Source organism: Moschus berezovskii, chromosome X (assembly GCF_049115385.1).
Source record: "Moschus berezovskii isolate FMDL1 chromosome X, NW_MosBer_1.0, whole genome shotgun sequence".
Classification (NCBI taxonomy): domain Eukaryota; kingdom Metazoa; phylum Chordata; class Mammalia; order Artiodactyla; family Moschidae; genus Moschus; species Moschus berezovskii.
The window spans coordinates 37,660,497-37,683,298 of NC_142488.1; positions in this window are offsets into that span (position 1 = coordinate 37,660,497).

Sequence of the window (22,802 nt, forward strand, 5' to 3'; positions counted from 1 at the left end):
ACTTCTGCTCCCTCCTCTTTGACCCTTCACAGGGTCTATTCCCATCAGGGCTCAGCTCAAGCTTTATCTCTTGCAGGTACGGGGGACCAACCTTCTCCCGATGCTCCATACCTTCTCTGGGCTCTCAGATCACCTTGTGACCACCTCAGCCAGAGACCTCCTCTTCTGCTGTACTCATCCATTTCCTGCCTGTCTCACCCAATGGCTGAGTTCCTCCAAGAGAGAACTAGGCACATACTAGGCACTTAAAATTTGTTGAATGACTGAAGAAATAACAGAGGAAGACCAGCTAGAGAGCCTGTGAATATGGAGCTTGGAGAATACAAGCACGGGAGGCATTCTTTAGAACAAAGAAAAAAAATAAGTAAAGGGTCATTTCCATACTGTTCATGAATTTCAAAAGCCTGACTTCTAGGGCCTGACCCTAATCCTAAAGTTTCATGACCCCAAATACATGTCGCTTAGTCAATTATTGCCAGTCCTTTTTGTCTTTTCATGAAGACACATCTCTTACTTGAGGATGAAAGTTGCTGAGAACATAGGAATTGCTTTACAGCAATTTGCTCCCCAGTTCTCTTAGAATTCAGAGGACTACCAGGTTAAGCGAAGATTGCTTGATTTCAGAAAACGGAAGCCCTCAGAGCTAGCTAAATAAAGGGCCTTTAAGTAAGGAAGCTGGGGTAGTTCAGAGGCCCCAGAGCACACATCTCAAGCAGGTCTTGGGAGAAATGGCAGCCAAGACCTGGGAAGTTAGGAGCCAGGGTCAGGGTCTTCTAGCCCAGAAAGCTGTATACTTCTGCCCGACAGGAACCCCTTCTGCATAAAGCCAGCTGTTCATCAATTCTCAGGTAAGCATTCAACTGAGGAGACCAACTAAACTCCATGGGTCCTGATCCCAAGGTACTGAGAAGGAGCCTGCTGGCTGTCAGCTATGGTCCCAGAGTGTGGTCTCAGATCCATGAGCAGGGCTCCTGGGAGAACACTGGGAGAAGGGGTGGGCTGACAGGAAACATAGCCACCCCTCATCCCTACCTTGCAGCATGGAGCAGCCTTGAGGGACAGAAAGGATGCCGCATTTTCCTCATCTCAAGGATAAGGAGGCGGAGGGTCCCAGGTTTAAAACTTGGTCTCCTCCAGAGCCAATAAGTTCATCGCTAAGACACACCCTCCCCCTGAACTTTAAATTAATACTCAGCAGCACTCTCCCTCACATTCAGCAAAGCCATGAGCTCAAAAAAAAAAAAAAACTACATTTAACATTTTAGAACAAATTTTTCTGTAATTCCCTCATAATACCCCAAATCATTCAAAGCCACTTTACTGTCAGAAAAGAAACATCTACGCATACACTTAGATAATTTAAGCCAAATGCCTTTTTAACAACATTTGTCAATTAAATATTCAGCAGAGATCATTGTAAGCAGAGATAATCGGAAGCATTTCATCCAATTGGAAAAGAAAAAAAACGTCGGAGGTGAAAGAATCCAAAATGGGGAATATCAGAAATTAGAATGAAAGGATCACAGCAGCTGACACCTGTCCAAAGGGCAGAACCACAGGTCAAAGCCACATCTCTCTGGATTTGTTGGCATTTAACTATATGCAAAATGTCAGCGCAAAAAATGGCTTGTTCAGTGCAAATATTAACAAGAGAGGAGTATGTCAGTGTGGAAATGGAGCTTCAACCGACCACAGCCTTTCTGACTCTCTCCCTAAAGCCACTCTAAAGCAACAAGGGAACTTCTTTTTGGTTCATTTTCACCCTCTCTGCTGGAGGTAAAGCTGCAGGGCATTTGTTTCAGAAAGGGAAGGCTGATTCAGGAAGCACTGGGCAAGATGTTTGTGCTTGCCTGTAGTGAGGTCGGTTTATTTTCTCCTAGTCTACTACTGGGGCTTCCCTGATGGCTCAGCAGGTAAAGAATCTGCCTGCAGTGCAGGAGACATGGGAGACGTGGGTTCAATCCCTGAGTAGGGAAGATCCCCTGGAGGAGGAAAATGGAAACCCATCCAGGATTCTTGTCTGAAAAATCCCATGGACAGAAGAGCCTAGTCGTCTAAGCCAGAGTTAGCGACTAAGCATGCATGCACACATTCTACTATCCTATCCTATCCTATCTGTCCCTACCCTATCCTGTCCGATCCTACCCTATTTTATCCTATCCTATCCTACTTTACAGCTTCCCAGGTGGCTCAGTAGTAAAGAATCCTCCTGCCAACGCAGGAGACATGGGTTCGATCCCTGGGTCGGGAAGATCCCCTGAAAAAGTAAATAGCAACCCACTCAAATATTCTTGCCTGGAAAATCCCATGGACAGAGGAGCCTAGCGGACTACAGTCCATGGGATCACAAAAGAGTCAGACACGACTTCGAAACTAAACAGCAATCAGATTTTACACTACGAGACTGCTAATCTACTCTATTCTACTCCTATTGTCGTTGTTCAGTCTCTCAGTAGTGTATGACTCTTTGCCACCCCATGGACTGCAGCACACCAGGCTTCCCTATCCTTCACCATTTCCTGGAGTTTGCTCAAATTCATGTCCATTGGGTCGGTGATGCTATCAAACCATCTCATCCTCTGCTGCCCGCCTCTCCTTTGACCTTCAGTCTTTTTCCAAAGAGCCGGCTCTCCTATTCTACTCTACCCAACTCCTATTCTATTCTATTCTGTTTCTTCTGCATATATTCAGAAGAGGCTGGCACTTAGCAACATTAGTTTTATCAAGACCAGGAAGAAGGCGAAAGGGTAAGAAAATGCTTTCCTTTTTTTCCTCTTCTCTGCACTGAGGATTCTGTGGTAGCTCCAAGCTGCACATTGAGCTTTCTGTCATTACCCTCCTCTGCGCAGAGTCTCCTCAGAAAGATGTTCCTACTGGCTTCTTCCCCAGCTCACGGCATTTGCCATCTTGTTCTGAAAAGGGAAGCTCACCTGGGAGTCTGATTTGGTGACAGGTGGAAAGCTTCGGGCTGCTCTTTCAAACAGGAAGAGTGTTGATTTGCGGGCTACGGAGGAGCCATGTCTGGCTGTCATCCTCCTCTGAGGATGAATCCGCTGGCAGCAGCAGTCAGATCCTCAGCCGGACAGCTTCAGAAACCAGATGCTCTCCCCTCGCCACCCCACCCCCACCCCTGACAACAGATCGGCTCACTGGTCCAGCTCAGCAGAGACTGAGATCCACAAACCAGGATGACTAGTCAGACTGATGCAGAGGGATGCCAGACGTTCCAGCCAGCCCAACGACCGCATTCTCTGCTCATGATCAAATGATACAGACAGCCACATTAGTAGACTGTGTCTTGGTGTTTAGCACAAAGTCTGGCTTAATTGGAGCATTAAAGGAATTGTTGAAGTGATATTAGATGGTTCACTCGCCACGCTGCTGGGAAAATCGCTGAGCTAGTCTTGGAAAGCAGGTAGGACCAGAGGGCAGCTGGGGAGCCAGATCCAGGCCAGAGAGAAAGCCGGCTTATTCTGGCAACAGATGACACACGCTTGACTCCTTTGCTCACTGATGTCTGCCGGAAACTGGATGTGGCCGCCATCATGGCAGCTGCCAGAAAGAATTCTCATTGTCCCCAGCTCCAGATTCAAACCTGTGGCAGGTGGATTGGACTGGCTGAGCCTAAGTGTGCATGGCTTACCTCGAGGAATGTTGGAAAGGCAGTGTCCTAGTCTGGGTTTCCCCAGATGAGAATCCTGCAAGTAGTTTCCTTGAGAGGGATCCCAGGGAGCACCAGTAGGGAAAAGGGAGGAGCCTGCTGTGGGCAATGGGAACTCATCCTTCTTGGGAACCTCTAGGCGGCAACCTGGAGTTGTCCCACCTGAGGGGTGAGAAGGGCTCCCCAGGTAGCTCAGCTATAAAGAATTTGCCTGCCAATGCGGGAGAGGTGGGTTCGATCCCTGGGTCGGGAAGATTTCCTGGAGAAGAGAATGGCAACCCACTCCAATATTCTTGCTTGGGAAATCCCATGGACAGAGGAGCCTAGTGGGTCACAAAGAGTTGAACATGACTGAGCAACTGAGCACAGCACACAGCTCCTGAGAGGTGAGGAAACTGGAGGAGTTATTTAAGGGGAAGTTGTTTGTAGAATATTTATTTGGCTGCAGGATCGTTCTTTGTGGCACACGGGCTTCTCTAGTTGTGGCTTGAGAGCTTTGTTGCCCTGCAGCATGTGGGATCTCAGTTCCTGGACCAGGGATAGAACCCATCTCCCTGCATTTCAAGGTGGCTTCTTAACCACTGGACCACCAGAGATGTCCCAAGAAACTAGAGTTCAAATCCATTAATTCCCATCTGTCATTGGTTGAAGGTGACCTTAGCCCCACCCCCTTAGGGGAGGTCACCTTCCCCACCATTCCAGCGTGCTTACATTGGCACATACAGGGGCCATGCATTCTGAGTGTTTCTGCGTAGGCACAACAGCATCTGCTACAGCGAGTGCCATGCAGTTTTAGCTGCTCAAGTGCCTCTGGGGGCTCTGCCTCCTACCTAGATTCTGAGAAAGGCACTCCAATGCCGGGCAACCAAAACTATGACAACATTCTCTACATGTGGATGCCTTTTGCTTTATCGGCAAACTCTCCTTCCTCCTCTGCCCTGCCCCTCCCCCAGAAACCTGATAGTTCCCATAGGAGTGACCACTTCTTACCATGGTCACTGGATGCTGTTAATTGGTCCAGAGTAGTGCCTGACTTAAGACAAGACAAATTAGAATTCTTTCCTGGAATTTTCCAAACTAGAAAGGAGTTGATTTTTCTTTTTTTAAAAAACCATCTGAGGTCTGGAACTTAAGATGCCAAATTCAGAAGCTCTAAATTCACAGACCTGAGTAAAAGAAGGCATCTAGGTGGCCTTCAAGTGTCCAACATGCTCAGCCATGTCCGACTCTTTGTGGTCCCATGGACTGTGACCCACCAGGTTCCTTTGTCCACGGGGTTCTCCAGCCAAGAATACTGGAGTGGGTTGTCATTCCCTTTTCCAGGCGATCTTCCTGACCCAGGGATCGAACCTGCGTCTCTTGCATCTCCTGCATTGGCAGGTGGATTCTTTACCGCTGTGCCACCTGAGAAGCCCCCATACCACACTTGATCTTAGCCAAAAGCCAAAAAACATCTCTCAGATAAGTCTGATTCCCTCCTCATGGAGAGGACTCCTTGTCGAGCTAGTCTTCACAATTTACTGAAGGCTCCATGCTTAGTACTCGGCAAGAAACATCCTTCTTTCTCCCTCTCTGAGATTGGAACTCCATCCCCATTTTACAGATGGGAATACTGGAGTTAGATCTTTAGGAACTGTTTGAAATCACAAAACTAAAGAGTGCCTAAGCAAAGATCCAAAACAGCCCTCCCAATTCTGGGTCAGGTGCCTCTGTGCCAGGGCTGAGACTTGGGTGGAGCAAGTGAAACACCAACAGCGCATCATGGTCAAGTGCCCATGCTGCACTTCCGTGACCCTGACAGTGAGCGCCTCCTTAAATCCGTGCCCTGGGTGCCTTGCTCACCTCACTCAAGTGCCAGAAGCCCTGCTCTTGGCTCCTGAGCAGAGGAAAGCCACTGCTCAAGGACCCTGAGCCTACTGCTGCTCTGGAGTTGCTCAATGGGTTCGACCAACCTCTGCTTCCGGGTTTCATTTTTCAGGAAGTTTCCATGGCTAATCAGCCTTTTATTTATTTTTGTCTTTTTTCAAAACAGAGCTTAAGATCAAGGATTGGATTAATTAATTTAGCATTGCCTAATAGATAGATGGGGATGGAGAAGGAAATGGCAATCCACTCCAGTGTTCTTGCCTGGAGAATCCCAGGGATGGCGGAGCCTGGTCGGCTGCCGTCTATGGGGTCGCACAGAGTCGGACACAACTGAAGCGACTTAGCAGCAGCAGCAATAGATGGGGAAACAGTGGAAACAGTGTCAGACTTTATTTTCTGGGGGCTCCAAAATCACTGCAGATGCTGATTGCAGCCATGAAATTAAAAGACGCTTACTCCTTGGAAGGAAAGTCATGATCAACCTAGATAGCATATTAAAAAGCAGAGACATTACTTTGCCAACAAAGGTCCGTCTAGTCAAGGCTATGGTTTTTCCCGTGGTCATGTATGGATGTGAGAGTTGGACTGTGAAGAAAGCTGATCACCAAAGAATTGATGCTTTTGAACTGCGGTGCTGGAGAAGACTCTTGAGAGTCCCTTGGACTGCAGGGAGACCCAACCAGTCCATTCTACAGGAGATCAATCCTGGGTGTTCATTGGAAGGACTGATGCTAAAGCTGAAACTCTAATACTTTGGCCACCTCATGTGATGAGTTAACTCACTGGAAAAGACTCTGATGCTGGGAGGGATTGGGGGCGGGAGGAGACGGGGACGACAGAGAATGAGATGGCTGGATGGCATCACCGACTCGATGGACATGAGTTTGAGTGAACTCCGGGAGTTGGTGATGGACAGGGAGGCCTGGCGTGCTGTGATTCATGGGGTCGCAAAGAGTCGGACACGACTGAGCAACTGAACTGAACTGAAGCTTCCAATCATGTTCCAGGGCTGCCTCCCAGAGCATGCCCTTATTCACCTCAGGTTGGCATTTGGGAGCTCATTTGCCCTTCAGCCAGCCTATCACAGCCCCTGGGTGGGGCTTCACACCATAACTAACAAATCACACCCATTCTGTGCATGTTGGCCCAGTTTAACTGTGAGGGTAGCCCTATAGCTACTATCTGGTGGTGTAGAGGGAGCTTCACAGTGGCCTCCATGTATGGACAGCCCTTGATGGTTTCTTTTCTGCCTAGAAAGGATCCTCAGACCTCACCGACAGTCGCAGCACACTGCATTGTAATTGTCATTGGCCTACCTCTCTTCCCTTCCAGCTGAGTCCTCGCAGACCCAGTGGCATACTGCAGCTTCCTCACCCAAGGGTGCTCAAGATATATTTCTTGGACGAAGATTAACTGGCCTTCTCTAGAGCTTAGCTCAGGTGAATCCACTGTCCCAGCTGGAGTGAAAATCATGCTAGGCCTCCATCTGCTTTGAAATGATAGAAGGGCATTCCTACTCTTTGGGGAGAAACGGCAAAGATTTAATGAAATGTTTCTTCTGTTGAGGCTACGGATGATCTGTTGACATGGTCTAAAGGGTTGTAGGTAGTTTAATGTCTTTCTGAACCATCAATTCTGCACTTTGTACCGACTCAGCAAATTGGTCTGAATTTAGGCTACTGTCAAGGACCTTGGAAATAATGTGGTTTCTGCAGGTTTAAGAAATGAAAGAATTTGAAAGTGGGCCTAACAAAGTCTGAGATCATAACCTCTGCCATCCAGAGCCTCCAACAACTCAGCCCTGGATCAACTGTAGCAGCACACATGGGTTTCCTGGCTCTGGTGCCCCTGCCTGAATGCTCCAGACATGTGCCAGCCTGGAAACTCTACAATCCTCATCTGTCCCCACCCCTGTATGTCTCCTTGTAGTAAGAAACCCTAAAGGCACACTATTTCAGGGTAGGCTTCCAACCCTGGATGCAGTTGTTCAGCCTGATGCAGTGGGACAAGTAGGCTTTGAAATTAGAAGACTTAAATATGCTCCTGGCATAGCCATTGGCTAACTGTGACTCAGCATTTCCCAAAAAAGTTCCATGGAGTGCTAGAATTCTATGACATATTAAATAGGAATAGTGCATCAGGTAGCTATTGCCACTGAAATGATGTTGTGTAACAAGCAACCCCCAAACTCAGTGACACACAATGCTAAGCATTTGTTAATAACTCGTGTATTGCAGGTTGGCTGGAGCAGCTCTGCTCCATGTGTCTTGTTGTAGTATCCAGGATGGAGGGGCAGCAGTGCACCAGGGAATGTTCTTCTCATGGAACATCAAACAAAAGCATAGAAGACAAATTTTCACAGAAACATGGAATGCCATTAAGGCCTCTGCTTGAAACTGGCACACTAGAGATTCACGCACTGAATTGGACAGGCACTGGATGGTGGAACCAGCTATAAAAAGAGAGAGAAGGGTCTCCTGAACACTGACAGTTGTGACATACAGCAGGGGCCTCACAGATGGAGGAGTCTTAAGAAGTTGTCAGGTTGTGGGATGCCAGGGTGGGGGGCACGGTTCTGGACTAACAAGTTTTGAGAGACTCTAAGCCAAACTGGTGTGACTAGCGATGGGCCGTGGTATTTCAGGGAAGGCTCCAGTGGACTGCTGGCCTGGATTGACCTCTAACTCTGACCCTGTGGAAAAGCTAAGCCTTCAGGTCAGAAATCAGAAGCCCCAGTCACAGGGCAGAGAGCTCTAGTGGCAAGAAGCCATGGATGTCATTAGACCCCCAGGCTTGGAGCACAGTCTGGTTTCAGTCAGAACCCTGCCTTTCCCTGCACCCTCTAAAATCTGTGTCCTTTTGATTCGGGCTCATCCTCACCCAAACCAACTGGGAGGCCAGGTCCTCTTTGCCTTCATCAAAGCCTTGTTCCAAAGCAAGACTGTCTCTTCCTGTGACTTCCACAAACAATGAAATACCACTGTCATGAGCATTAAGGCCATGAAGGTGGGAACAAAGTTCATAGAAGACTTCCATTCCTTTTAGGCATGAGTAGGAAATTCTCTATGGAGTGGCAGGCTTCTCCTTAGTTACACATGTGGTTTTCATTTCTCTGGGAAAAAAAAAAAAAGACTCCAGGTGCTGTTCTCCAAAATCTCACCCCCACCCCCGCCTTGGCAGGCTCCCAGCTGCCCTAGTCTGTAGAAGTGCCAGTCTGGGGCTGACGGCTCCCAGCATCTTCCACAGTTGCAGCAAACAAATATGAAAGACTGTTATGCACACTGGCTTTTCTTTCATCAAAACACTCAGATATTCATGCTTGGCATCTCTCAGGGTTGGGCCTCATCCTTTCTTTGCCTGTGGCCATGATGAGCAACAGTTGAATGATATTTGTTTGGGTTTCTCCCCTTGTAATTCAAGGATCTTCACCCTAAAATCCCAGGTAACATGTCTCAGAGGCCTGCAGGGTGGTACCCTGGATCCCAGTGTCTCTGAGCCACCAAGATGGCACAACAGCAACTCGTTGGGTGGGGGGGGGGGCAGTTGTTGTGTTTTGATTTTGATGTTTTTTAAAGAAAACAGATATCACATCTTCTTCCTTTGGGGAAAGAGCTTGGCAGGGGAAATGAAACCTGCAAAATATGCAGATACATCCTAAAAATGGAAACATATTGTGGAAAGAGAATTATAATAGTAAGAGCAACCTCAAAATATCGATTTGAAGAAAATATTGTTTGAATTAGAAAGCAAGATATCTGGGCAGGTAGGATCACCCAATGCTCAGGAAGCAATAACTTGTTATTTGGGGGGTTACATTAAAGTGCTTATGAACACAGCCTCTGCAGAAGGGTGACTGGCTGGAATTGGGATCCCACCTCCGCTACTTATCCATCATGTGACTTTGAGAAAGGTATTTCATGTCTCTGTGCCTCAATTTCCTCCTCTATCAAATGTGCCCAGCTATCTTGCATTTTAATGGCTGAGAAAAAATAAAGTTAAAGGAATGAATCTCTAATTGTAAAATTTGTGGTTGCCAGTGAGGAGACGGCTTGGTGAGACAGAGGTGGCAGGGCTGAGAAGGATATGAGGGGAGGACAGAGGATCAGTATGAAATTCCTTCAAACAGGGAGCTGCCTACCAGACCTACTAGAACTGCCAGCCCCTACTGTGTATGAGGAAACAGACTTCCCTTTAGGTCACTCCCATTCCAAATGGAAACCCACGCATGTCCTGGACCAGTTCTTCCAATTATGGAAAAGGCCCCCAAACATCCTCTGATTGGCAGACCACAAAAGCCGCATCCCCGCGATAATGATGATGATAATAGCGTTGGTAATAGCCGCGATGCAGCTGTTACTCAGCCTCGTGCATCTTCAGAGCCTCCTGGGGATTGCAGTGTGCTAAGAATAGTCCTAGCACCAGCATTCAAGAGCAATCGGCTGACCCAAGTGAACCCCACAAGGTAGGATCCTGCTTGCTGAATAGGCTGCCAGGTGTGAGGGGAGGAATTTGCTGCAAAGCTGAGTCCAAGAGGAGCTATGAGTTCAGGCTGTGAGTTCAGGCTAGAAAGCCCTGGAACAAGGATGGGGGAGAGACTTCTCTACATTGCTGCAATCAGATTAACACCACTGTCAAATCCCACCTGTACCCTGGCTCCTAGGTCAGCTCTCCCCCATTGACTTCACTGCCCAGAGCAGGGGGACAAGTCAGCCACACATATAACATGGAGAAGATGCAGTACTGTCAGGGTAGATTAGCTCTAAGTGATGGAAAATACCAACAAAGACTGGTGGAAGTTACTTGCTCTCTCACTTAAATAAGATTCAGAAGTGGATAGTTCAGGGATAAAAGAGTGGCTTCACAAAGTCCACAGGATCAAGGCTATCATTATTATTATCATCATCATTGTATAATTTGTATTGCACTATTATATAATTTGTATCTGGTGAAATACACGAAGGTATAGATTGATGAGTTTTGACAAATGTATACACCATGTAATCAACAATGCAACTGAGATTTAAGACAGTTCCATCATCTTAGAAAGTTTCTTCATGCCCCTTTCCAACTGACCTCCACCACTCATAGGCAACCACTATCCAGACATCTTTCACCAAAGAGGGAATGGCTTTACCCATTCTCGAATTCTATATACATGGAGTCATAAAGTGTATAGTCTTTTGTGTCCAGTTTCTTTCACTCAATATAGTACTTTGTGGATTCACACTGGTGACTCAATGGTAAACAATCTGCCTGCTAATGCAGGAGACTCGGATTTAATCCCTGGGTCGGGAAGATCCCCTGAAGGAGGAAATGGCAACCCACTCCTGTATTCTTGCCTGGGAAATCCCACGGACAGAGGAGCCTGGAGGGCTTCAATCCATGGGGTAACAAAAGAGTCAGACACGACTTAGTGACTAAACAACAACAAAATGTTGTCATATATACCAATAGTTTATTCGTATTGCTGAGTAGTATTCTATTGTATGAATATTCCACAATTTGTTTAATCACCCATTGATATTTAGATTGTCTCCAGTTTGGGGCTATTATGAAAAAAACAGTTATAAACATTAGTCTGCAAATCTTTGTGTGGACGTAGGTTTTTAATCTCTCTTGGGTAAATACGTAGGAGTGAGATTGCTGAGTGTAGCATATGTATATGTTTAATTGTATGAGGAACTGTCAATTTTTCGAAGTGGTTCTAACATCTTAGGATTATTCTATCTTGTTCCTCTACCATGGGGTGTACATGACTTCCACCTTGTGTATTAAATGGCTGCTTGAACTCCAGCCATCACATCTACATTCCAGCCCACAGGAACGAAGGTGAAGGTAATCCTATGCTTCTCTTAATAACACTTCCTGGAAGCTTCTCACAATAATTTTGCTTACATTCCATTAGCTAGAACTTAGGCACATGGCCAAACCCTGCTGCAAAAGAAGTTGAGATGTGTAACTTTTATTCTGGAGATCCAAAATAAAAGCACCAAGCTAGACACCAGGAGTTTTATTATTGAGGAAGAAGGGGTATTGGATAGTTGGGGGTAAGAAGCAGCATCTGCCAAGACAGGTGGCCAGAAATTGGACAGGGACTATTTCTGTGTTGCTCAGAGAGGTTCCTGCAGAATGTTTCTTGGGCCTTGGCTCACAGTATGTGTTCAATAAATGTTCAGGATTGGTGGAAGGAGAGAGGGCGAAGGAAGAGAGGAAGGAAGAGAAAAATAGCCCTGGTAGATAGCCTCATGACTTGAGAAAGTTCTCTGGGATCATAATGTTCATCTGAAAAGAGGGTTGTTTTTTAAAAAGCTTTTGCAGTTCTTCAGTTTCTGAAGTTGTTTCCAAATATCTCTTAGAGGCAATTACACTGTGTGAATTGTCAAGAGACTCCTTTAGTGGCCTGATAGGTGAGGGGTATTTTGACTTCTCTTATCTGATGGAGATATTTCGGGCATTTTGTTTTTCAGTATAGAGTAGGGTGTGTGTGTGTGTGTGTGCGTGCACGCACGCGCACGTGCACACAGGCCTACACACAGCAGACCTTCTTAGGACTTTTTCTTGTCAGAGTCTTACAATTTGTGTGATGATAAACTCGTTGTCTCTCGGGGCTTGTGCCTTAGATATTGAAATGAGGGCTGAAGTGCCCGAGGGGAGGGAAAAAGAAGCCGGAGAGCTGGAGGTTGCTGGAGAGGCAAGCTGTGGCCTCAGCAGGCAGGCAGCAGGAACTTTTGCGAGAGGAGACCTTGGTGTTTCCAGCCGGGCGCCCCTTCAGCAAATGAGGGGGTCATCAGGTTATGTTATTTTATGGTCCAAAAGCAGATATGGTCCGCTGCCTCCGCTCTATCCTGATAATTTTGTTTTCCTGGCGGGTTTGCCATCAAGGATCTGACATGCCATTAGGTTTTTATCTCTGCTGCCCAAAGGAGGGGCCACGGTGAGCCGGGGGTCTGCTTTTCATTAAAGTGAGACTGGTTGCACGAGCACTTCTTTGAACAAAACAAGCACGGTTCACGACAAGGTTAGGGGAAGGCGGGGCGGAGGGGAGGTTATTAGTTATTACCTCTGCTTCCTTAGCACGAGTGGGGGCTTCTCTCCTGCAGGGTTGAGCCCCCTCCCTGGGGGGAGGGGGACTGAAAACTAATTCTACGCTGAGCCATGATCCCCAAGCCCGCCTAAGAAGCGGCGCCTTTTAATCATGCCCAGTCACCAGGCTGATTCGATGACATCAACTGTTACCCATTAGGGAACCGGCTGACACCGAGAAAGGCATTTTCGCTGACAATTGGGGCCAGCACCAGAGTCGAGGCCCTGGAGGTGAGAGGCCCAATTTGGCTGGAGGGAGATCCCTCCCAGGGGAAACTCACCCCATCTTGCTGGGGACAAGACCTCCCACTGCCTCTGAAGCTTCTGTGTGGTTTCTCTCCCCAAGTGAAAGTGGTGTCTGGGGGGGACCCGTGAAGAATGGGGGAAGGTGGGGGCACTACCTCTGCCCCATGAAAAAGGGCCTGGTACATTCCAGATCTTTCATCTGCCTCACTCTCCTTGCAGCAGATCAAAACCAAGCAGAGACTGCACTCAGTAGCAAGTCTGAGGGGAAAAATATTCTGCAAATACCTTCATTTTCTTCTTTACAGATGCAGGAGATGATGTTGGTGTCAGGAGGGGTCCCGGCTGTTTATGGTGCTTGCATAAACAGCCTGGCTGACTTTAGTCAGTCCTGATAAGGGCTGTTTTAGTCAACCCAGGCACTCCAGGCCACCTTTTGTGTCGTTTCCATCAGCGACATCACACTGGGCTGAGGCTCCATGTGGCGCGTTAGGCTCCCATGAAGCCTTGCCATCCTCACTGTGGGACTCTGAGCCTCCTTCCCAGCCCCCCCTGCCCCCCTCCACCCCCTCTGCCCTCCTCCTCCTCCTCCACACTCTCACCCCACCCACCGCTGGGTGCGATTTATAAGCACGGAAATCCCCTTAATCTCTGGGCTACGTGGTTGACTTCATCCAGGAATTCGGAGAGCTGCGTTGTCTCCCTCACAAAGTGAATTATAACATGAGCATAGAATATTGATTCCAGGCGTGTGGAATTGTAATCCCCAAGTTCCCACGAAATGCTCCCATCCATGGAGAATTGGCCCACCCTTTCCACGAGTCCAAGCAGCCAGAATAGAGGTGCTCCTTTGGTCACTGCCATTCACAGTCACTTGGGGGGGCCTCTGGGCACCCCCAAATCTAGCTTCTATGACTTTGTATCTGCTCTCACACGTGTGATGTGCAACTCTGATTTGTATTTCTGTGGAGACCGACATCCATCGTGTATTTGAAAATCCCCCTGATGCCGCCAAAGCCAGGCTGCCACCTTCACACTGTCACCTGCCATTAGGACTGCCCTGGTGGTCCAGTTTACGACTGCACTTCCACTGCAGGGGGCATAGGTTCGAACCCTGGTTGGGGAAGTTCCACATGCCCCGAGGTATGGCCAAACAAAATAAAAAGGAAATTACAATATAATAATAAAAGTTTGCTTTAAAAAAAAATTGTCACCAGCCATTAACTACAAGCAGGGATGGATTATTTTCATTGCCATGGCCAGGTACACTGAGAAGAGTACCTCATGGAGACAACCTGCCATGCCTAGGGAGGGAATTCTAGCTCCAAACCCTTCCCGGGGTTGCCTGGACCTCCATCCTGGGTTTCCAGAGGTATTGTGGCTCTATTTGCAATTAAGTTGGGTTTATTGGGTACTAGCCCTTATGACGGGCTTCCCAGGTGACTCTAGTGGTAAAGAACCAGCCTGCCAATGCAGGAGACATAAGAGACACAGGTTTGATCCGTGGGTCAGGAAGATCCCGTGGAGAAGGGAATGGCAACCTACTCCAGTATTCTTGCCTGGAGAATCCCATGGACAGAGGAGCCTGACAGGCTATAGTTCATTGGGTCACAAAGAGTTGGACATGACTGAGTGACTGAGTGCACAGCATAGGGTTCTCTAAGCTGATCTTCCTTCTCTGACCTACCTATCTTTGGAGAATATGAGAACAGGTTTCCCTCCCCGAATCTAGAGATTGTGAAGAATGTCAGGATGTTATTTGCCACCAAGAGTCCTTTTCAGTGTCTTAGAGTTCCCCAGAAGCAGGCCATGAGACATTGGGTGAATTCCCTGACAGCACGGCCCCAGCCTCCAAGCCTTTCTGATGGCAGGCTGGTTTGCTGTGAATGACAGCCAGGGAATGTCCAATAGCTGGTCCCACCCTCTAACTCAGCTCTGTCCAATAGAATTTTCTATAGTCGTGGAAATGTTCTAGAGCTGTGCTGTCCATTGTGGTAGCCCCCAGGCACCTGTCCCTACTGAGCACTTGAAATGTGGCTAGTGAGACTAAGGAACTGAATTTTTCATTCTATTTACTCTTAATTTATATTTCAATTTAAAAAGCCACACACAGCTAGTGTCTATATAGGACAGCACAGCTTTAGCTGGTTGTACACTGCAGAGAGGTAAGAATACCAGGTCAACCTTGTCAGGGGATGGCAGACTTATCTGGGTGTGGGTGGCCACTGGACAGCTTTCCAGTACCGACAGGCAAAGGGGAAGAAGGATGGATGGCATAGCCTGCCTCAAGGCCTTTGCACCAGCTGTATCTCCTACTCAGAGCACTTGTCCCAGACACTCACATGGCCCACTGCCAAACTTTCTTTACACCTTTATTCAAGTGCCACCTTTTCGGTGAGGTCTTCCTTGGACACCTATTTAGATTCGTAAAGTCACTGCTCCCTCAATTGCCCATCCATTTTCCCTGGTCTGTTTTTCTTCCCTGCCTTATCAGTTTCTGCCACACTCAATTTTACTTACTTATTTGGTTAATTATCTATCTCCATCCACCTGAATGTAAACTCTATGAAGATGGGTGTTGTTTGTTTATTTTCCTGCTTTGTCAACCTGGTCAACCTTCGGTGTCTAGAATGGTACCTGGCACAATATAAGGTATTAATAAATATGGGAATAAGAGAATGAAAGAAGCAATGAATGAAAATCATCCATATCTCACCACCTAAAGATAACACTGCTAAGGACTGGCTGTATTCCCTTCCAGACTTTCTTCTATTGAGCCTCGTTTTGACTGAATTAAGTAGGAGTCCTATCATTACTGAGAGAAAAGGAGACAGCTCTCTCAAGATCTGTCTCCACCTACGATGACCTTGGTGGAGGTCTGGGCCTCATCATGTCAGGCCCAGAAATCAATGCTTTTAGTTCTTGCAAGGATAATCAGCCTCTGAAGTACTGACCTACACTAAACAGATTCACAAAGACTTAATGGATAAAACTGAAAACCACTTTACTAATTCTTACCCATTTCCAGTGATCTTTCCATCAAAGAACCCACAACACTACACTGGAAATTAAGGCTTCACCTGAAAGAGGTGAGCTTTGATTGCCCACAGGGGCTAAATAAAGATTTTAGGAACCTCCAATCACTGAAAATAGTATGGTACCCTGTACCATTCCATGTGTTATTCAAAATAAAAGTTATGCTCAACTATAAAACAATGAGATTGTAATGAAAATAATATTCCTAGTTTCCCATTATGACAACTTCAATGCTTTAAAAATGTATATTAAAAATCAAATTTCTTCTTTTAACAATCACATTTTCCCTCTTGCTTTGTTGGCGCCCTGGGCATATGCCTAGGATTCTTATGAGACATCTGATGTAAAGATACTTAAGATTTGTTGTTAGGTAGAATTCTGTTATCATAGGGAAGTCTTGGAACAAGTAGGAGTTGGAGCCAACATAGCATAATTCAGAGAAGACAGATGAATAGAAACCAGGTCCTTAGTAGAATGATTTGTGCTGCTAGATCAAACTTTGCCTAAAGTCCACATTTCTGCTTAACTTTTTTTTCCCACTTATGTGAACCAATAAATTCCGTTTGAATTCGAGTTAAATTTTTTGTCACTTAAAACCTAAAGATTCCTAATAGACATACCTTAGAAATAAGAATCATAGCATAGAGAATTGAACAGACTTTAACACCTTTCTAGATGTATTAAGACTGACATATTTTTATAATGTTTTCTTTTAAACTCTATGAAGAATCTTCAGAGTCTTCCTTTCTGTTAAGAGTTATACCATCTTGCTTGTGTTATAACTAATTAGATCACTTTAGAAATTCCATGAGGGCAAAAAATTTGGTCTGTTTTATTTATTGCAGTATCTTCAACATCTAAAGCGATGACTGGCCCCCGGTAGGCATTCCACAAATACTACCTGCCTGCCTGCCTGCCTGAGTGAATGATGAAAGTGAAACAGAAGAGCATCATCTGCCCAAAGTCACATAGCTAGTTATTGAGATAATAAGATGGGAAACCCAGCATAGTACCCCAGCAACAGACTTATAAATACTGTTAATTCATCAGAAAAAGGGAAAATAAGTAACATTTGCTGTGCTACTTCCCTAGAGCAAGAAGAGTTTGGGTATGTTTATAGCCAACATCATATTATTATGGGGGTCCCCAGTGGCCCAGTGATAAAGAATCCACCTACAATGCAGGTGATGCAGGAGACATGGGTTTGATCCCTGGGTGGCGAAGATCCCTTAGAGGAGGAAATGACCACCCACCTCAATGTTCTTGCCTGGGGAATACCATGGACAGAGGAGCCTGACAGGCTACAATCCATGGGGTCACAAAGAGTTGGACATGACTGAGCAACTGAGCACACGTGTGCGTGCACACACACACACACATACACACACACACACACCATATTATTATATGTGAATACCCCTGCATAGACTTACCATACCAAGAGCTGGGTATTATTACTCTTGTTTTGCAAATGGAGAAACTGAGGCATCAAAATTTAAGCTACATTCCCAAGATCGTGAGGCTACTGTGTGGCAGAAAATGCAGCTCAGCTTCTCCAACATGGAAAACACTTAAGGGTGCCCAAGACGTAGGGAGCTCTTGGAAGATTCTTCAGATAATGAAAGTTATACGTACCAGGTAGCTTTTTGTTGTTGTTGTTGAGCTACTAAGTCATGTCCGACACTTCTGCAACCCCATGGACTGTAGCCCACCAGGCTCCTCTGTCCATGGGATTCTCCAGGCAAGAATGCTGGAGTGGGTTGCCAGTTCTTTCTCCAGGGCATCTTCCTGACCCAGGGATCGAACCCACATCTCCTGCATTGGCAGGCAGATTCCCTGAGCCACAAGGGAAGCCCATTAGGTATTTATTAGACTCCATTTCAGAGACTATTTTGTAACCAAGACCCTCAACTCTGAAGAAGACAGCCTCCCCCGCACAAATTACACATGAGTGGGTGGGAGGCAAGGGAACACACAGCAGTGTGGCAGTTGTGACAGTCCACGTGAGCTACGCGTGGGTATGTGAGGATTGTCTGTGTGTGTGTGTGTGTATGCGCGCGCGCTTTCACACAGTCTCAGAGCCAGAGGACTGTTATTTCTGTGGTCCTGCCCTGGTGCAATGTAGACACATCACAATGAAGGGGAGAGATAGAATCTTCTGGTCACATCCAACCATGACGATGTGTTCCTAACACGGCCATAATTTAAGCAGACCCTGCTTACTAGCTCTGAACAAAAAATGGCAGAAGAGTCCGGGCACTGTTGCCTAGGGGAGCTCAACAAAAACCAGAACAGAAATATGACCCTGCCTTCCACCCTAAGTGGCGTGAATTCACACCCCCGGTCTGTCTGGTTGCTTTCCTGTGCGCCCTTCATTCTCAGAGTGGCTTCATTTAGTAACACTTCTAAGGGCCATGGGGCGAGGTTGGGGGGAGACACTGAGCTCAGTTCTGCGGGAAGGACCCTGTGGGCGGTCACCAGGACCCCTGGTGACCCTTATGCTGGGTGACCTCAGAAAAGCCTCTCCACTTTCTGGTCCTCGGCACCCTTGTTTGGGAAAGGGGGGAAGGATATGGAATTTTCCAGCTCCTTTGCTCCACAGCACCAAAGCAGAAACTTTTGGTCACAGAGATGAAAACATAGTAGGATCATGGCTCTTCAGATGGGAAAGACGGAGGTCTGGTTGGGATCATCAACTGAAGGGCACCCAGAATTCTGAGCGCAGCTCAAGGCCTCACCCCTGGCCTGGTTCAGAGGCTGCAGGTGGATGTACTGAGGAGACATCAGAAGGGAAAGAAGAAAGTGGGGAGGGAGGTATGGAAGGAATGCCCAGATTTCACAACATTGACTGCATAGGGAGCTGCCTGCTTCTCACCATTTTGCAGGGGGAACAAAACATAGAAGTGTGGGGTGTGTGTGTGTGTGCATGTGTGTGTAACTCACGCAGGTCACAGGGGAAACTGAGAAAGTAAACATCTAAGAGAAAGAAGAGATTTCTCTCCTTTGTGTTTTTTCTTCTGTGGAGCCAAGCGCCCCAGAAGGTATTGCAAAGGGAGGGGCCTGGGGCCCGGGGAGAGGGCAGGGTGCTGTGAGCGTTCCCCTCTCATCTTTGAAGGCTGCTGGGCCTCTCTGTAAACACAAGTGACTTCTGACTTCTCAGGGCTCTAAAAATAATCAGAGTGTGGGGGTTCTAAATCAGGAACAAAGAAGAAACAAAGGGTTAATGAGAGGACATGAGTTTGATGTTTCAATGGATAAACACACAGTCAACTAGGAGTAAAGGCACCCGGGGCTGGCCTTTGCCAAGAGGTAACCGGCACAGAGTTCTGTGCATTGCTGTATTTTCCTCGCATTTGAAAAGGGCATCTAACACCCTTTTCTCTAGACCAGCCCCCTTCAAAACCCTTACCCCTCACCATAACTTCCCCCCTCCCCCCTCACCACATCAAAGCCTCACTGTAAGCTCTAACTCATACTAACTTGTGAGTGACTGATATGGCCTCAGCTGCCCCAGAGGCTCGTGTTTACAAGGAGGCTCCCTTTCTCCACATGCTTCTCACTGTGTTCTCACAACAACCCTAAGGATCTCATTACCATGCCCATGTAACAGAAAAGGGGATGGGAGGTGATCTTAACTTGCCCACAGTCCCAGCTCCAAGCAATTGGATCTAGGAGACCAAACTCTTAACCCTCACTCATCGTCTGCATTTCAAGTCACAGCACTGAGTATTAAAAGCATTCCCTAGAGGCTGAGAGACCCGGGGTTGACCTTCAGGGCAGGCGTTCCTTGTGCCTCTTAAAGACTCGTCCTCTCAAAAGGGGCGAGCTGGTGTCCCCTAGTGGTAATGAACTTCGACGGATGTCCCTTTCCCACCACCCCAACCCCACAGGAATCCGGTGCACACACACCCATCAGGCTGTTTGCAGTCAAACAAGTAGGTTCCTGTCCCAACCAATGTCATGTACCAGCAATCCCACAGTGTGTGCGATATGTCTGCTGGCGGTGGGGGAAGTAAGGACAGAAAATTGCTGGAGGAGGGGGGACAGGAAAAGCCAGGTGGTTAATCATCACCCTGGGTCCCTTTACTAATCCCATTTAACTAGCAGGTCACAGCTCGAAGCCTAGAGGGGGCACTCAAAGAATACTTGTTGAATGGATGCATAGAGGAAGGAAGGGAAAAGGAGGGAAGGAAGGAATGAAGAAAGGAAGGAAGGAATGAACAAAGTGACCAATAACTACCCTCCTTCTTTTCTTCTACTATGTTCCTAAGTCAACCATATTTCCTCAGCACGCGATGGGGTCATACTCATGAAATACGATAAGGATTTTGAGTCAGGGTCTGGGGTGGCACTGGAGACTGTGCCCCTCTACTCAGCTCCCAGGTGTTATCAGTGCAACTGGTCTGGGGACCACACTTTGATAATGAGGGTCTAGGCCAGCTGGGTCTTACTCCTGGCTGATGTCAAGAGTTCAAGGTCACAAAAGAAGAGAGTCTCATTTTTTTTCCATGGAATTATTTGGATTAAACTTCACCAGTCATTTCATCATGTTTGTTTTTATTTGGGGAGGACAGTTTTGGTCTGAGGTGTGTGAAGGAGATTCCACCTCTGTTATCTTTTATCTCCTGAAGCCAATGAAGCTTAAACTTCAGGACCCCTCACTCATCCAGGCCCACTTTTGTCCATTTGCAAAAGTAAAAGTGTGGTGTATTTGGACAAACCTCGGGCTCTGTATGAGCCCAACTCCACTTTTTCACTTGCCCTATTGAATTTCATAGAGGAAATAAATATTTCTGCTGTACCCATGTTTGTACCAAAAAGGGAAAGAAAAGAAAAGGTGGCCGTGAGTTTTAAGAAAAATGTGAAAGAACATAATTCTTTGAGGAAGAGAGAAAATGCATTTGTGTATTTACATATGCAAACATCTAACTCTTATTTATGATGTGTGCAACCCGCCCAGGCCTAGGTAGGCATGTGCATTTGCAACAACTAATCTGGTCTTTAGTAAAGAAGCATTAAAAAGAAAGAATTCCACCAGTGTCAGCCTGTTAAAGTCACCAAACCCCATCAGCCTTGGGCTTCTGGACAAACAGGCTCCTGACCTGTGTGTGGGGGTGAGTGGGGGGGTTGCGGCCATGACACAGCTACCCAGTGTAGACTCACGTGGCAGTGAAATGCATCTGCTCTATTTAATGGCTTGTCACAAGGGAGCCTATGAGGGTGACAAACCTCAAACTAGCTGATTCCATGTGCAGAAGCCACGTGGAGCCTGTAGCAAGTTCCCCTCAATCTTGACTGCACCTTGGAATCACCTGGGCAGCTTTAACAAATAGCACCCTCAAAGATTCAGATTTAATCAGTCTTGGATGGGATCTGTACTATGGTGTGTTTTAGAAATGCAGACTCCCAGGCCCCATCCTAGACCTACCCAATCAGAATCTGCATTTTTAACAAGACCCCAGGGGATTTGCATTCCCCCTGATGTTTGGGAAATGTCGGCCTTAGATATCAGTAGTTTCTGGATCAGCCTCCTCTGTTTCCTGGTGCAGAAATTGGAAGCCAATCACATGAAATGATTTGGCCAAGAAGGGCCCCAGAATCGTGCCAAAACCCCAGGTCTCTCATCACCCAGCTATAGCCAGATTTCCTCTGGTTCAGCTGGACTTTGCGTCATTCTAGAAGGGCACTCAGAGGACTCAGAGATCCCCAGCCCCTTGTGTGGACAGCCCCGAGTGGGAGACACAGCTCTTGTCTCAGAGTTGTGGAAACCATATATACAATCAGTTCACTGCAGAATTTCTGGCTTTTTCTTGCTAGGGGAAAAATATGTCTCAGTAAAATCCATTATGTATTCTGGGTATACGCAATGAGTTTGTCTTGAGACATATTTATGCCCAAGAATATTATGTATTCTCTTTATATACCACGCAAGGTTAAATTTTTTGAAAATTTATATTTGCTTTTTATCACCCAGACATATAAGCGATTTATAGCCAGGCCTGAATGGATTGGAATCAGATGGCAAAACCCAGATTAACCCCCTGCATCCTGGTGCCCGTTGGTCAGTCTTTGCGATTCATGATATTTTCACCTGAGTGAACGCATTCAAGACTTTCCTTTTAAGATAAATATGCAGGTGGGTATCATTTTTGCAATGCAGGCTCTTCCTCTTGCTGCTTTAAGTTCACCCAGCACATTTTTTTTTAAGAAAAAGACAGACATATTGAAACAGTCATACACTGAATAATTCATGTGGAAAAATTTGGGGGAGAGCTAAATAGAGGTGACTCGTGGTATATTCTTACTTGCTGGTTGTTGGAAATTGGAGAGTTTCTGTATTACATAATTGCTATTCACCAGAAATGTAGTGGTTGAAGCATCCAGGGACACTTCACGTGATTCCTTTCTCTCCTACCCTTCAGTCACTCTCCCAACTCTGAATAGTCCTCTTTTGGAAAGAAAAGATGCTCAGAGAACATTGGTCCAGCCCTGGGGAGGTCAGGTGGTGCACCCATAGGAGCTTCCTGCTGAAGGCACGATGTGATCACACCTACACGTGCGTGAGCACAGGCGCACACTCCCAGCAACCAGTGTGACCGACCGCCCACCATTCTCTGCCAGACCCAAAGATGGTCTGTATGAGCAAATGCCTGGCCCAAGGTGGTCCCGTAGAACTGCTCAGCATTCACCCAGGTGCAAAAGGCAGCTAGGGGATGAACCATTATTATTTTTTTAATCAAGTAACAGACCCAGGTGTAGCAGCAGCCCAGCTTTGTAATATCACTGTGGCTTTGATAAATATGTCCCATTCCTTGATAACTTTTCCAAATCCTTTAATATCCTGCTGCTCAGTCCCTGAAGTCTGCCTGTCGCAAAAATGTGTGAAGGGAGACCAAATGTCAATAAAATCTCC